Source organism: Lissotriton vulgaris, chromosome 6, assembly GCF_964263255.1.
Source record: "Lissotriton vulgaris chromosome 6, aLisVul1.2, whole genome shotgun sequence".
NCBI lineage: Eukaryota > Metazoa > Chordata > Amphibia > Caudata > Salamandridae > Lissotriton > Lissotriton vulgaris.
In genome coordinates, this window is record NC_141694.1 from 323,880,539 (window position 1) to 323,894,480 (window position 13,942).

Genomic DNA, 13,942 nt, shown 5'->3' on the forward strand with positions numbered 1-13,942 from the left:
GGATTTTTACAGGTAAAACAGTAGAGAATCAAGCTGTCAGATTTAAGGCATGTGTTATCCTATGGGAGAAATATTCACTGCATAAGTACATTTGCAAACGATTCTCAGGTTTACTGTCCTGAACTTAAGGTGCTTAGGGGCCAAGGTCCAAAGAATCACCAGCAAGTCAGATTTACCTGGTCTGGTGTGTCCGGGTGCAGAGTTGCTGCTCTGGACAATAGCCTTGACCCCTACCCATTAAAGTCAATGGCGAAACCTATAACAAGAAAAAGGCTGCAATTGGGGACTTGGGGACAAATCTGCCAAAAACCCTAAGGGGGGGCTCGACTTTTGAGGGTCTCTGGAGCAAGGGGGCACCGTTGGTTGGCTCGGACTCGAGCTGTGGGACTCGGGTGCAGAGGTGTTTTTGTCCATGGGTCGCTTTCGTCGGAGTCTCACTTCTTAGGGTCGACCTGGTGACTGAGGCAAACAGGACAGCAGGGCCACTGTTGGTGCTGAAGTCATTCGTGATGATGTCTCTCGTCGGTAGGTCGGTCTTGGCAGGGTTGGTGTTAGACTGGACACTTAGCAAGCCTTGGCTGCTGCAAGGGCTCTGGTACCCAGGGTATTGATGCTAGGGGGTTCCTGAAGTGTCTAGCAGCTCGAAACTCACTGGAGAAACAGGGCTGACCTCTGGGAGCTACAAAGTCCTTCTCTTGGGGTGTTGCTTACTCAGTGGACCCGGTGGTCAGCAAAATGTTGTACCGGGAAGATGCAGTTGGTGCCTGCAGACTGCAAGGAAGTGGCTCTTCCACTTCAAGGGAGATGCTGACTGGTTGGCGAAGTGACAGCTGCCATCCAAGGCTTTAGGTGGATGCACAGCTGCAGGATGAATCTGGTCATTGCAATTGTCAGGACAGCAGCAGGCAGGGAGGGTTTGGTGCCAATTCTTTGGCTGGTCCACAGTTCTTAAAAGTTTTGGCGCTTCTTGGTCCTTCTTCTGTTCCTAGTAGATGGATCTGAGTTCCTGGTATCAGGGAACCACCTAAATACTGCACTTAGGGGTGTTAACGGGAGTGTAAGGTGGTAGCCGATGGGCTACTTACCCCGGGTTGCGCCTACACCCTCTTAATGACCACTTCCTGTGGAGAGTGGGCATAAAACTGACCCAGAGTTCCTAGTTCCCCTAAAAACAAGATGGTGCACCCCTTCTTTTGTTGTTCACTCCAGGTAGCCCACCTTAGGTGTGTGACTAGCCTGATAGTGAACCTGCCTATAACAAGCTAATTTTCCTGCATGGGCCTCAGGGCAGGTATGACATCTCTCATGTCTGGGGGAAGCTGGAGTCTCATATCAAAGGCGGTATGGCTGGTTGCACCTCCAGGAACGCGATCGGCTCCTCTAGATATGCCCTCTGTTCTGCCGATAACGCCGGTAGTGGCAACAGGAGCAGGTAGGAGTCTAGTTCCGCAGGCACCACCCTAAGGGCTGCCCTTTACAGTGTAGTATAATGGGATGTGAACTCGCGATGTATGTTCTTTTTGCACATCAGCAGGTGACCTGCCTCCAATCGCAGCGCAAGAACCGGAGTCTGCGAATGCTCTTGTCTGATCAATCTTGCAAATTCTCTAATTGTAAATCACGCAATGTGGTATATGGAATCATCTGTCCCTGTAAATTGGCATATATCGGCAAAACTAATCAAGAGGTGCGCCTACGAATACAACAACACAAATCCAGAATTCGTAATAGTGTGGCCGCAGCCCCTCTGGTTAACCACTGGAAAGAAAAACAACATAAAGAGTCAGATGTCATTTGGACAGTCATCGCCAAAGTGGAAAGTGACACCAGAAGTGGGAATCTCGATGCAAAACTTACAAAAATGGAAGCTATGCTAATAGTTAAATTCAACACAGCATTTCACGGGCTCAACGAGATGTCCGAAATGTTTAAGTTGTAATCACGATGAGGCACTGTTGACACCAAAAAGTTCCCCAAAGACCAGAACCCTGACCACATCGGATTGACACTCCTGTAAAAAAAAACCACTTTCGATGCATTTCCAATCACACGCAATCCTGGAAGCATATCTCTCCTTGAGATCAAAATATTTAATTCCAGCCCACCATGCCAACATGCTACACTTCTTCAAATAACCGCTCATTCCTTCCATTGTGCTACTCGCAGTCCACTAATTGCCACAGAAACAATTTTGATACGATAAAAGCTATGCTCTATCCATGCCACTCGACTAAGTTAGACTGGAAATAAACTCAGACGAACCGCACTATACATAACGGGCCCGTATTGGCTCGTATCCAGTGTAATTGAATTATACAGGACAAACAAACAGAGACCCACTCTGCCGCAAAGCCGTAGCGGGAATTCCCAAACATTTGACCCCCTGCCAAATGAGCTTGGCTCTTTCAAAAAACGGACCAAACAGGTCACATCTGTTGTTTTTTCATTAATGGTCACATGCAGCCGATCAATACTCAAAAAAACACAATTTCCGACAAGATCGTGGCAACGCCCGATTCATGCTACTGGACCTTGTACTATTGGAGCATTTCGAATATCAAAAACAATTTATACGAACCACAATACATACAAATGGGCACCTTGTTATTTCGTAAATTTTCAATTCGGAAACACATGAAAAATAACACAGAGTGGTATTCGGTCGACAACTGGTAGCGAGAAACTACAATTCCCAAGCATGACCTCTCGCTAAACAAACCCAGCTCTGTTAAAAGACGGACCATCCAAAATAGTAGGCATCGGCCCACACTCCCAGGATCCTTTGCGGACCCGGAAGACTCGGACGATTGACAAAACGGAACGCTGCCCGGTATCGACGATCCTGCCGGTAAGTTTGCCACGCGCTGGCGGAACTCTTTTTCAAAACCCGAGCACATGCAGGCCACGTTGTCTGACTGCAGCTTTCCATCTTGGTCTTTTAGATTAACTCCAATGTACCACGGACCATTGTTTGATCCCATACCAGCTGCTTGAATATACAGCGCCTGGCACCGAGGTGAGAATACACTCAGGGTCAAGCTATATGCATTTGTTGTCAAACCCAGAGCCATCATTTACAAAACTCCGTTTTCACACACAGCCGGAGCTTGACCGCCCAAAGTCGTCAGAGAGCCTGGCCCCCACCAGATTTATGTAAGCATGAAAAGAGGTTGGAACCTGATTGTAATGCAAAATGGTCTTTGTTTTGGTAGACATTGATGGGAGTCATTTATTTTCTCCATAACAGATGGTTGGGTGTCCAGATTACTCGCAGTTTTTTCTGGTTTCTAAGTGACTGAGAGGTAAGAGACACAAGCTAGTAGTAGGGGCGGTAGGCACTAGTTTTAATACCAAAACAGCATACCAATAAGTTTCCCCCTTTCTTTTCACAGACCTTGGTCCTGATGAGAACTCATTCACTCATATGAGTTCGAAACGCGTAGACTTATCAAGCCTTTAACAAACCAAAAAATGGATGATATTTATTTTTGAATAGCTTTGTAAATATATGACTACGTTCTAGGCTTCATTGTAAATCCATAGTGATTACATTGTAGATATAATTTGTATGTTCTCTCTTTGTATTGTTTGTAGATATGTAAATAGTGTGGTTTGTGAGCAGTATGACTGAGTGTTTTGTATTATATGTTGTCTATAAAGTCTAAAAAAGATTTCTATTGAAAAAGTCTTGTTGTGTTTATATGATGATGATTTGTTAGTTGTACATAAGGTCTAAAATTATGCTTTGAAAATTCTCAAAAAACGGTTCATATTCTAATAATAAAATATAACCCCCCTTTTTTTCAAAATAAAATAGAAGTAAAACGACACTTGTTGGTCTCAGGAACATTTGTTTAACAGTCAGGTGTTCTAACTATAAATAAACGAGCAAAAGGATTGGCAGCACATGCAATCTCAGTTGTTGTTTAAATGCTTGTGGCAAGCAGTGCTGTTGGGAGCCCAAACCCAGTAGTTTTGTTGTTTAGGTGATCAATCTTGCAAGCAACCTACCTGCTCTATCTACCTCAGCGTGAGTTCGTGCTGCATGTGCGGCATAATTTATGCGTCATGGACGTTCCATGACCCTGACATAGTCATGCTTCAGGTCATCTAGCGCATGTTGGGTACTGATTGCATTCGCTACCATCATCTCTAAGTGCATACGGGCATCCTCTATACGCTTTGCCTCTTGTTCTAGTTGTCGGCGCATGCTACAGCTGAGCCCCATGCACTGACCCTGGGCTACTGCTTTGCACGCATCCCACACAATACCAGCATCTGGAACTGAGCCTGTGTTTGTCTCATAGTAATTTTCAATAATGGCAGCCACTGAGGCCCTGATAGGGAGGGTCTTCCAGCACCGCGGGCTGTAACCTGCACAAGCGGGCATCCTGCGCACTACCCTCGTCGAACATCTGTACTATGTGGTCCGAGTGTGTGCGGCCCAAGTATGCTGCCGGAGCACACTCAGTGATGAGTGTAACGCTTCCCAATAACTGGTCGAAACGTACATGCAGCCTGTGTGGGTGAGAGCAATGCGAGTATACATGCTCCAGTGGATGCAATGTCCTCCATACGTCCGCTAGTCCCCAGTGGTTCAACCATACCCCTAAAATTGGCGTTAGAAGCTGCGGTGGTGAGCTGTAAAGGTGGGAAGGACCTGTCTACGTTGGTGTCTAGTACTACTTTGTAATCTCCTCCCAGCAGCCAGGGGATGTCACACCAACGGGATAGTATATTAGAAAGCCCCTTCCCAGAATGTTGCCTGATTGGTGTTGGGGGCATAGATGGACCCCAGAACTATCTGCCTCCCATTTACCTTACCTTGGACTAGCACATAACACCCATGTACATCTATTTCTCTCTCTTCGGGTGTGTATTGGCTACCCGGGCAAATCCACATGGGGGCGACTCTGGCATATGAGGAATAGCCTAATACATGGCTCCTCCACCTATGCTGAAGTTTGCAAACTCCGGCTGGGCTAGATGCGTTTCCAGCGACAGTGCTAAGTGGGTGGCATGGTGCTTTATGTAGGCATATGTTTTGTACCTGCCTGCTGGCGAACGCATTCCTCTAACGTTCCAGGGCATCATGGTGGTGGGTGGCATGCCATGTTAAGAGAGAGTTTAAGCAGGCGTGGAGGGCGTGACATGGGAGGATCACACCATGAGTGGCGCATGTGTGTTACGGGTGGAAGACGTGTCTTCAGTGTCTTCTGCCGTACAACAACAGTTCCGCAGGCGCACCAGGAAGAAAGGCAATAACGAATATCGAGTTCTCACATCTCTCTCTTCACTGCCAGAAAAGTACCCTGTTGTCTCGGCACGCCAAAGGCATTGTCCGGGAAGAAGAGGGCTGTTCTATTGTCCACTCTGATTGACAGTACTGTGTCCCGGTCCTTGAAATTGAGAAGTCGGAACAAGAAGGACCCCGGACCAGCACCCAGTGGTGTTCGGCCCGAGGGAACTCTATGGCCTTTTCCACTGTGAAAAAGGGGGAGTGTGCATCCACCGGTACCAGAGCCATTGCTCTGTGTATGCCACCGTGTTGCGGCCTCTCCACTCCCTCCGGTAGGCCGATGAGAAGGATATTATTACTAGCACTATCAAACAAGGGCTTGGGTCCTGTCTCTACCTGGCCTGGACCACTCTAATATCAAAAACAAGCAAGTGACCAGATAGGATCTTACAAAATGACTCCGCTGCACCTAGACACTCAGTTCTAAGTACATGTGATTAATTTCAATTAAACCCTTTATTACCTTTTATAAGGGCAAACATTTCATCATGACATAGAGAAGTGCACCGAATATTTCAGAGTGACCTCAATACATACAAAAAACGTAAATTACATACAAATCACGAAACTATAAAAGTGAAAAAAAACACATAAATATCAAAGTATTTACAACAAAACACCATTCATATTCTCATTGTCCTCCTAAGAATTGGAGGGAACCAGTTTGTGTGTACAGAACAAAAATCAGGCGGACTTTACTCAGTTCGAAGATCCTGCCTGTATACTAGGCTGAAGATAACTACATAAGCTAGTGGGTCATATCACTACTGGGGATTGATTTCTTCTGCTATTTCCCATGTGTAGTCCAAACAAAGCTAATTGGCTTTAGCCATTGTGCCAATGTGTTTCAAACCCTGCAATGTTCTCGGGTTCTCCGCAGGGTGTGGACTGTAGATGTCTGATTTTCAAGATGCCTCCCATACATTGAGTTGAAATAGATGGGCCAGCCAGATTGTGAAGTTAATCAAGCTTAATACGATAATTTTATGCCGAATCTACTGGGCTGAGTCTGAATGAAGTCTTGGTGAAGCTGTAGAGATTCACCGAACCGAATCCTAGTGTTTTGTTAATACATTCCAACGTTAATAGCCGCTCTGTAGGTCAGCGTGTCTTCAGTAAAGTGGCAATTCTCTCGGATATTATTACAGCAGGGGCGGCCCTCAGAGTCTTCCATTCTGCGCTCCATGGCTTGCACCTGCTCAGCAAGATCACGTACCTTGGCTGATGTGGCTTTGAGAGCTTCCTCTAGTTCTGTCTCCATTTCAGTGACCTTCCCTGACAGCTTGCGATGGTCTGCATGCAGCAATGTAAAGTCAGACGAGATCTAAGCGATACACTCCTATAGGGATGAGAGGGTCTATGATAGCGAAGTCCCAATCTGCTCCACCCCCTTGAGTACTGTATCTATTTTGGACTCCAATGTTGAGTGCCCGGTGTGATTTGGCCCCTCTTGGCCTGGGCCAGGCTGCTTGGCGACCTCGGTTGGCAGCATGATTGGCTCGCCCGCTCCAGTATGCTGCCTGCTCATCTTGCTGCTCGTCTACTGAGTCTGACCCTGTGCGAGCTGAGGCCTATTAAATCAGTTGGGATCACTGTTGCCGACCCTCCGAAGCCGGGGAATCAGAGTTGTGGCTTCACCTATGACAGCTTCCGATTACCGGTGCCAGACCTGTGCAGGCCAGCCGGGTCCGTAAGGCCCAGTGCTTCTTGAGCTGCATCGAGTGACAGGGCTTGCAGGATTAACTAACAGGGGCCACGGTAAGTATGTGCACCTCGTGTTCTAACCGTCGATCAGCCTCTGCGTTGCATCTGTGAACTCTGTGCGCTTTGGGATGTAGCCCTCATGTCATCTGCAACCGGGCCCGGGCACAGCCTCACTCCCAGGCCCAACCAAGTGCCAACACCATGCAAGCAAGGCGGCTGTAGGCCCTCACCTCTCAGGCCACGTTCTGGATACACCATTTACTACAATACACTTCCTTGAGCTATCGACTGGTGTGCGTGCTGCTGCTGCTACGCCTGCCAGGTCACGCCGCATGATGGCGTTTGATGGGTGCGCCCACAGGGTGTGTGTTCGGGCAGGCCGACCCCCAGCCGGCAGCCAAGTCCCTCCTCAGGCACTGAGCTCAGCACTCCAACTGGCATCCAGGCGTGGGCCCACCGAATCAGGGACGCGGATCCCGCTGCTCCCATGGCCTCACCTGGGCACAGCACAGTCCTTGTGACTGATTGGGTGCCTGTACATTTCAAACAGTTGAGGCGTAAGGTCAGGCACCCACCGGCTGCTCCCGGAGCTCACCCGCCTCTGCTGACACCTTGAGGGGCAACTGTCTGGCGTTCCCTACTTTTGTCCTGACCTCTGGCACCGCTCATCTACCCGCCCCTTTCCTGTAGTGCCAGTCGGTGTGTCTTTGGTGAGGCTGTAGCATCTCATGAGCCAAGCAGCAGCTCATCTCCAGGCTCCCAGGCCCTTATTTAGGCATAGAAATCCAGCCCTTATTTAGGCATAGTCCATGCTACCCAAATACAGGCATGGCTACTTACATCCGTTCATCTACGTTTCAACGAGTCCCTGGAAAACCAGGCTCTTAAGCCTTTATGACTTTCCCTTGCTTGGATGTTGATTTCTCCAAGAACTCATTTATTGTGTATGAACATCTATTCCTTAGGGGTTCTTTCATGACGTTCTAATGCCCGACTTTTACGTCAATACTGGCATTCCTAAACACCTTCAAGGTATAAATATGCCTTCACTTGCTATGGCAAGGCACAGTGCGGTTCGGCTACCTACTTGCACGACGCTGCTCGCCACAGCAAGTCCCGTCGGAAGTCAACTCCCCAACTGACGCACTGACCAGACGCTGTCATCCTCCTCACTGAGAATCCAGCTCCAGTGTTTCTGACTCCCCTTGCGGGGTGTTAGAGATTGAGTCCCGGGAAAGAGATACCAACTTCTCTCACTGTAAAGGTATGGAGCTGATTAGAACCTAGAGAAACCTTTGGCAGTTCTTGGCACAACTAAAGTAAACTAAACTATAGCTAAAACAGCACCTACTTCTTCCCTCGTACTAGACTTAGGTTAGGTACCCTGGGGTAGGATTATTTTAGAAGCATCAGTTGAGTATTTTAGCCTGTGTTATTTATGTATGTATGTTTATATATGTCATAGCTACAGCCTATGCTATTACAGTATTATTTTATATTACTGTTAACGCTGTACACATTATATTTCGCATTCCGTCCTACGATTGTAGCAGTTCATATCTCTTGCATGAGAAAGAAGACTGGTCAATAGACCCTTTTTATTGAAACTCCCGTCTTCCTATTTCTATGCAACAATTCTGTAGAAACGAAGCATGCACGATTGACTGAGTGAAATGGTTATCTATTGTTTCCACAACTCTGAAGATATTGTTCTGACTGTAAGGGAAACAAAGTTGTCATGTTTATGCGGTTGTCAGAAACTAATCCCTTCTTGTTTCCTCGAGAAAGTTTCTAGTGACCTCTGAGTTAGCTGGCACACACAAGTAATTAAGTTTAATGTACTCGATAGAGACATACTGACCTCAGTCCTATGTCAAAAATATAGTGTATATTATTCCAATTCGCAAAGCCTATCGGGGATATTGGAACTACACTACACCTAGGGCGCCGTGACCAGAGCGCAGCAGCGGATGGTAGGGGGGGAAGGGTCCAAATGACGGGGGAAGCCGGAATCTTGTGCTTCCCCTCCACCCCTCACCTTCCGAACCAAATCCACAGTGGCCTTCCATCCGCAACCTGCACTCTGCTTCCCTCAGTCGTCATAGTGCCGTAGTCTTGACGGGGGTCCCAGGCCAATTTCGCCGAGGTCACCGCCCACCTCCCCAAGATTGCCTCGGGTCACACTGCACACCACTCCGGTCTTTGCAGCCCGCAAGACCCCAGCCTCAATGCCGCTTGTACTCGGCTGCCCAGGAAGTATCCGCTGTTGCCTGCTATACCGTGGGGGCACTCACACAGCCAGATGAAGATTGGATTCGGATGATTGTGGCGAATTAATGGGCCCCAGGCACCATCTTGCTGGCAAGCCACACCCCACCACTTGCTTGCCTTGAAAGTAAGTCCTGCATGTTGCAGAACCTCAGGACCTTTCCAAGGGGGATCACGTGATCCTGCCAGGTGGAGCCGCAGACAGCAATATCATGAAGATATGCTGCACTAAAGGACTCCAACCCAGCAAGGACTTTGTTCACCAACCTTTGAAAGGTGACAGGGGCATTCTTTAGCCACGGTGAACTTGTAATGCACATCTAGGGTCGAGAATGCTGATTTCTTTTTTGCTCCAGGGGTTAGACCAATCTGCCAGTACCCTGATGTCAAATTTTGTAGCACCCAACATATCGATTAATTCATCAGCTATTGGGATAGGGTGTGCACCTTAGTGATAGCATTGAGACCTCTGTAGTCCACATAAAACCTCAGCTCTGATTTACCAACCCTTACCTTGTTGTAAGGGAAAGAGTACTGGCACTGACCCATGGTGATTAGGGACCAAGTGCACTTTCAGTCAAAAAGCATCAGTGCTAGGACAAAAAGTGGGGATGACCATTTCAAAAGGAGGCACTTTCCTACAGTGGCAAGCTCTGAAAGTAAGGACTGTGGGGAAATTGTTAGTGCAGATGGCTTCATGCATCCCGTTGATTACATATGCAAGATTACACATGTGACCAGTTCAGGAATGGCTACATAACCAATAGTCACAAGCAAGAGGGAGTTGGGAAGATCTAGAGGTTGCCACGCAGAAGCTAGGGGGAGAGATGGTGTGGTGGAACAGATCACATGTAACACAAGGAAGGAAATTTGCACAACCAGCTCCAACAGGAACCATTACAACAGATGCCTCTCATATGGGCTGGGTAGGTCACATGAGTTTGCTCAAGGTCTGAGGATTCTTAAAGGAACAAGATGCAGCACAGCATAATAATAATAATAATAATAATAATACAGAGTTTTATAAAGCGCGTACAGTTACCTCAGAAGAGGTGTCCCGGCGCTAAGTGTGCAGTGCAAGCAAACGCAGGATGAGGCAGAGGGAAGGACGCTCATTACTCAAAGAGCCACGTTTTCAGTAGCTTCCTGAAAGTGGCTTCGGAGGGTGCCAACTGTATAACCAGCGGTAGAGTGTTCCATAGCTTCGTCACGCTGGCTGAGAAGGTCCTGCCCCCCATCCGGGCACGCCTAACTCGAGGGACACAAAGTTGGAGCAAGGAGTTTGAGCGAAGATGTCTCGCCTGTACATATCTGGGGAGGCGAGCCTTAAGGTAGTAGGGACAGGTTCCATGTAAGGCTCTAAATGCCAGGGTTAGGGCCTTAAATTAAATTCCGCTAGCTACCGGAAGCCAGTGTAGTCTATACAAATGCGGAAAGACACGTTGCTTGAATGGAATACGCTTTACCAGTCTTGCAGCCGCATTTTGAACGGTTTGTAGCCGTTGGATCAGATATTTCGGAAGGCCCAAGTATAAACCGTTAGCATAATCCAGCCTTGAGGTGACCATAGCATGGATTACCGTTTTACGGCATCCCTCTGGCAAAAGCCGGAGAAATTTCCGTAAGTTTCTCAATTTACTTAAACATCCTCCGACCACCTGTTGAATGTGGGGCAGAAAGGATAAGCTATCATCCAACTGTACTCCCAGGTTTTTAGCCTTAGTACTGGGGGTAGGCGCCGTGCCCATCTCTGTAGGCCACCAGAGTTCTGCAGAAAAGCACCTCGGTTTTTTCGGCGTTCAACTTCAACTTGTTAGTGTTCATCCAGCTAGCCACGTCACAAAGACATCCCTTGAAGTTAGCAAATGCTGCCTCTGATGCCTCCGAGTAGGGCAAAACTAACTGGGTGTCATCGCATACGAAATTGTTGTGACACCCCAGTTAGAAATTAAAGTAAAAAGTGGGGCTAAGTAAATGTTAAAAAGCAGCGGGCTGAGTGCCCAGCCTTGTGGTACTCCACAGTCCAGGCGCCTAGCTTTGGACACAAAGGTCCCCAATGCTACCTTCTGGGACCTATTAGACAAATAAGAATGAAGCCAGCCGAGCGCCTGGTCTTGTAGTCCTACCTCTGCCAATCGATGCAGAAGCCTTCCGTGGTCAACCGTGTCAAAGGCGGCCGATAGATCCAGGAGCACCAGCATAGCAGATGCCCCTGAATCCAACGACCACCTAACTGACTCGGCCACCTCAATCAGGGCGGTCTCAGTACTGAAACCTGCCCTGAAGCCCGATTGGGTTTCATGCAGAATTTTATTGTCCTCCACAAACCTATTTAGATGTCGTTGGATCAGTTTCTCCAACATTTTGCCAGGAGCCGCCAATTGTGAGATTGGTCGCAGATTGCTAAGATCCTCCGGATCTCCATTCGCTTTCTTTTTCAGAGGAAGCAGTGTGGCATGTTTCTAACAATCCGGAAACACTCCAGAGAAAATCGATGTATTCCACACATGCTGGAGAACGGGCGCAATTGACTCTGCCATCAGACTCCAGAGCTTAGGTGGACAGGGGTCATCAGGAGACCCGGATTTACACCTTTTTATTTCTTGCAGGGCCTCAGGTAGCGAGATCGCCTGGAATTGACATAGGAACACCAGAGGGCAACTAGCCTCGGCCATATCCTCTTTTTCCGTGGATCTTGGTAGGGAGAATGAATTGTAAACTTTCTTAATTTTGTTATCAAAAAATTTCGAGATGCTATCACAGAGTGCTACCGAAGGGATAACCTCTGTCTCGATACATCTAGGTTTAAAAAAGGACTGTACTATTTTAAAAACTTCTTTACTTGAATGATCTGCTTGCTGAATGGAGGTGGCAAAAAAATGTTTTTTAGCCTTTCTTATTGATTTGTGAAGTTCACTAATGGCTGCCCGGTAGCGGGCAATTGCCAATTCACAATAATTTGCCCTCCACAGCCGTTCCAATCTTTTACAGGCTGATTTTTCTGCTTTTAGTTCCTCTGAGAACCAGGGGGCCGAGGGAGATTCCCTCCGTGACATTGCTCGTTTAACTGGAGCAACATCCTCCACCATGTCACTAATCCATTTATTCACAGCATTGGCATCAATATTTGTGTTGGCGGTTAGGGGCAGGGGGTTCCGGGCTAAGGCTGGACCGATAATTTCTTATCAATTTCTTAGAACTAAAGACTCTGGGCCTCATTTTTGAAAAGTATTGCATCGCTGTGGGAAAACAGTAATGCAACACTTTTCATAACGGCATCCTTGCGACACCACGGATGCACCGTATGTACTGTACAGCACTCCATATTGCAAGGATTGACCAGATACGTCAGTAATCCTGACGTATCTGTAGGAGCAGAAATGGCGCATTGCTGGAATGTGTCTGAAAACAGGCGCTAGTCCAGCAATGTGTCATTTTATATGTGTCAAGCCCCATGTAAAAAACTGAGTCACCCCTTACGCCTGCTTCAAGCAGGTGTAAGGATTTGACGCACTGATGCCATAGAAGTGTTGCAGTGAAATCGCATAGATTTCACTGCGTCACTTCTACGAGGCTTTCCTGCGCCAGAACGCCCACCCTGCATACATTATACCTGTTGCAGGTATATCATAGCACAGGGATTTGCGAAGTGACGCATGTGCCTAGATATGTCACCTCATAAATATGGCGCAGCATGGCACATTTTTTACACCGACGCAGCGTCATAAAAAGTGATGCAACTTCAGCGTAAGGGCCTCATGAATAACGCCCTGTGTTCCTAGTCTTAAAATTCTTTCAAAAAGAGCTATTAGGAAAGACAATATTGATCCAAACAGACAATACAATTACAATATTTTATATCAATTAGCAAGCCCTATCAAAGTTAGACATTGAAATCTGAAACTGGCCAATATAGAGACAATTAAATATAACAGCACTTCATCTACCAGGGAAATACAATGTAGAAGCGGACAAACTGAGCAGACAATCATCATGCTCTCAGAAATGGGAACTCAATCAGAAGGTACTCAAAAAGATCTTCTGGAGTTGGGGAACACCAAAGATAGACCTATTTGCAACCTCAAGGAACACACACATGCCTAAACTTTTCGTCCAGATAACCATACCACCAATACTTAGGGAATGCTCTGTCGATAGACTGGTCAGGGATATTTGCTTACTGTTTGCCCACGATACCACTGTTACAGAGTGATCAACAAATGCAATAGGAGCAAAATGACTCTAATACTAATTGCCCCTACGTTTGCGAGGCAATAATGACTTACTGAGCTAATGTAAATAGCACAGGGGAACATTCTGAAACTACCAACACAACAGGACCTGTTGTCAATGAAAGACGAAAGGGTGCTACACCCAAAACCGGAGTCTTTGAGTCTGGCAGCTTGGCTCCTGAAGATTTAGCATTTGGTCATCTAAAGCTACCAGAGAACATAATGGCTGTTCTAAGCGAAGCAAGAACGTCAACAACAAGGAAGTGCTACTGCTCTAAATGGAAGAGATATTCTTTCTTGTGTCTTAAAAAGGGCTTATTAAGGAATAACACAAAGAATGCAACAGTGCTAAAATATCTTACACACCTTTTAGACTTAAAATGAACTTTTACATCTTTAAAAGTACATCTAGTTGCAATCGTGGCATACACAAGAGGTC

General features: G+C 47.0%; 1 long non-coding RNA gene across 1 annotated transcript; it reads left to right on the plus strand.

The window, feature by feature from the left end:
• Positions 1–2,791: 2,791 nt before the first annotated feature.
• On the plus strand, positions 2,792–3,805 carry LOC147707303 (uncharacterized). Its single transcript, XR_015296444.1, has 5 exons — positions 2,792–2,848; positions 2,943–3,016; positions 3,101–3,153; positions 3,248–3,302; positions 3,393–3,805. It is a non-coding gene; the product is annotated as an uncharacterized LOC147707303 (long non-coding RNA).
• The last annotated feature ends 10,137 nt before the right edge of the window (positions 3,806–13,942 follow it).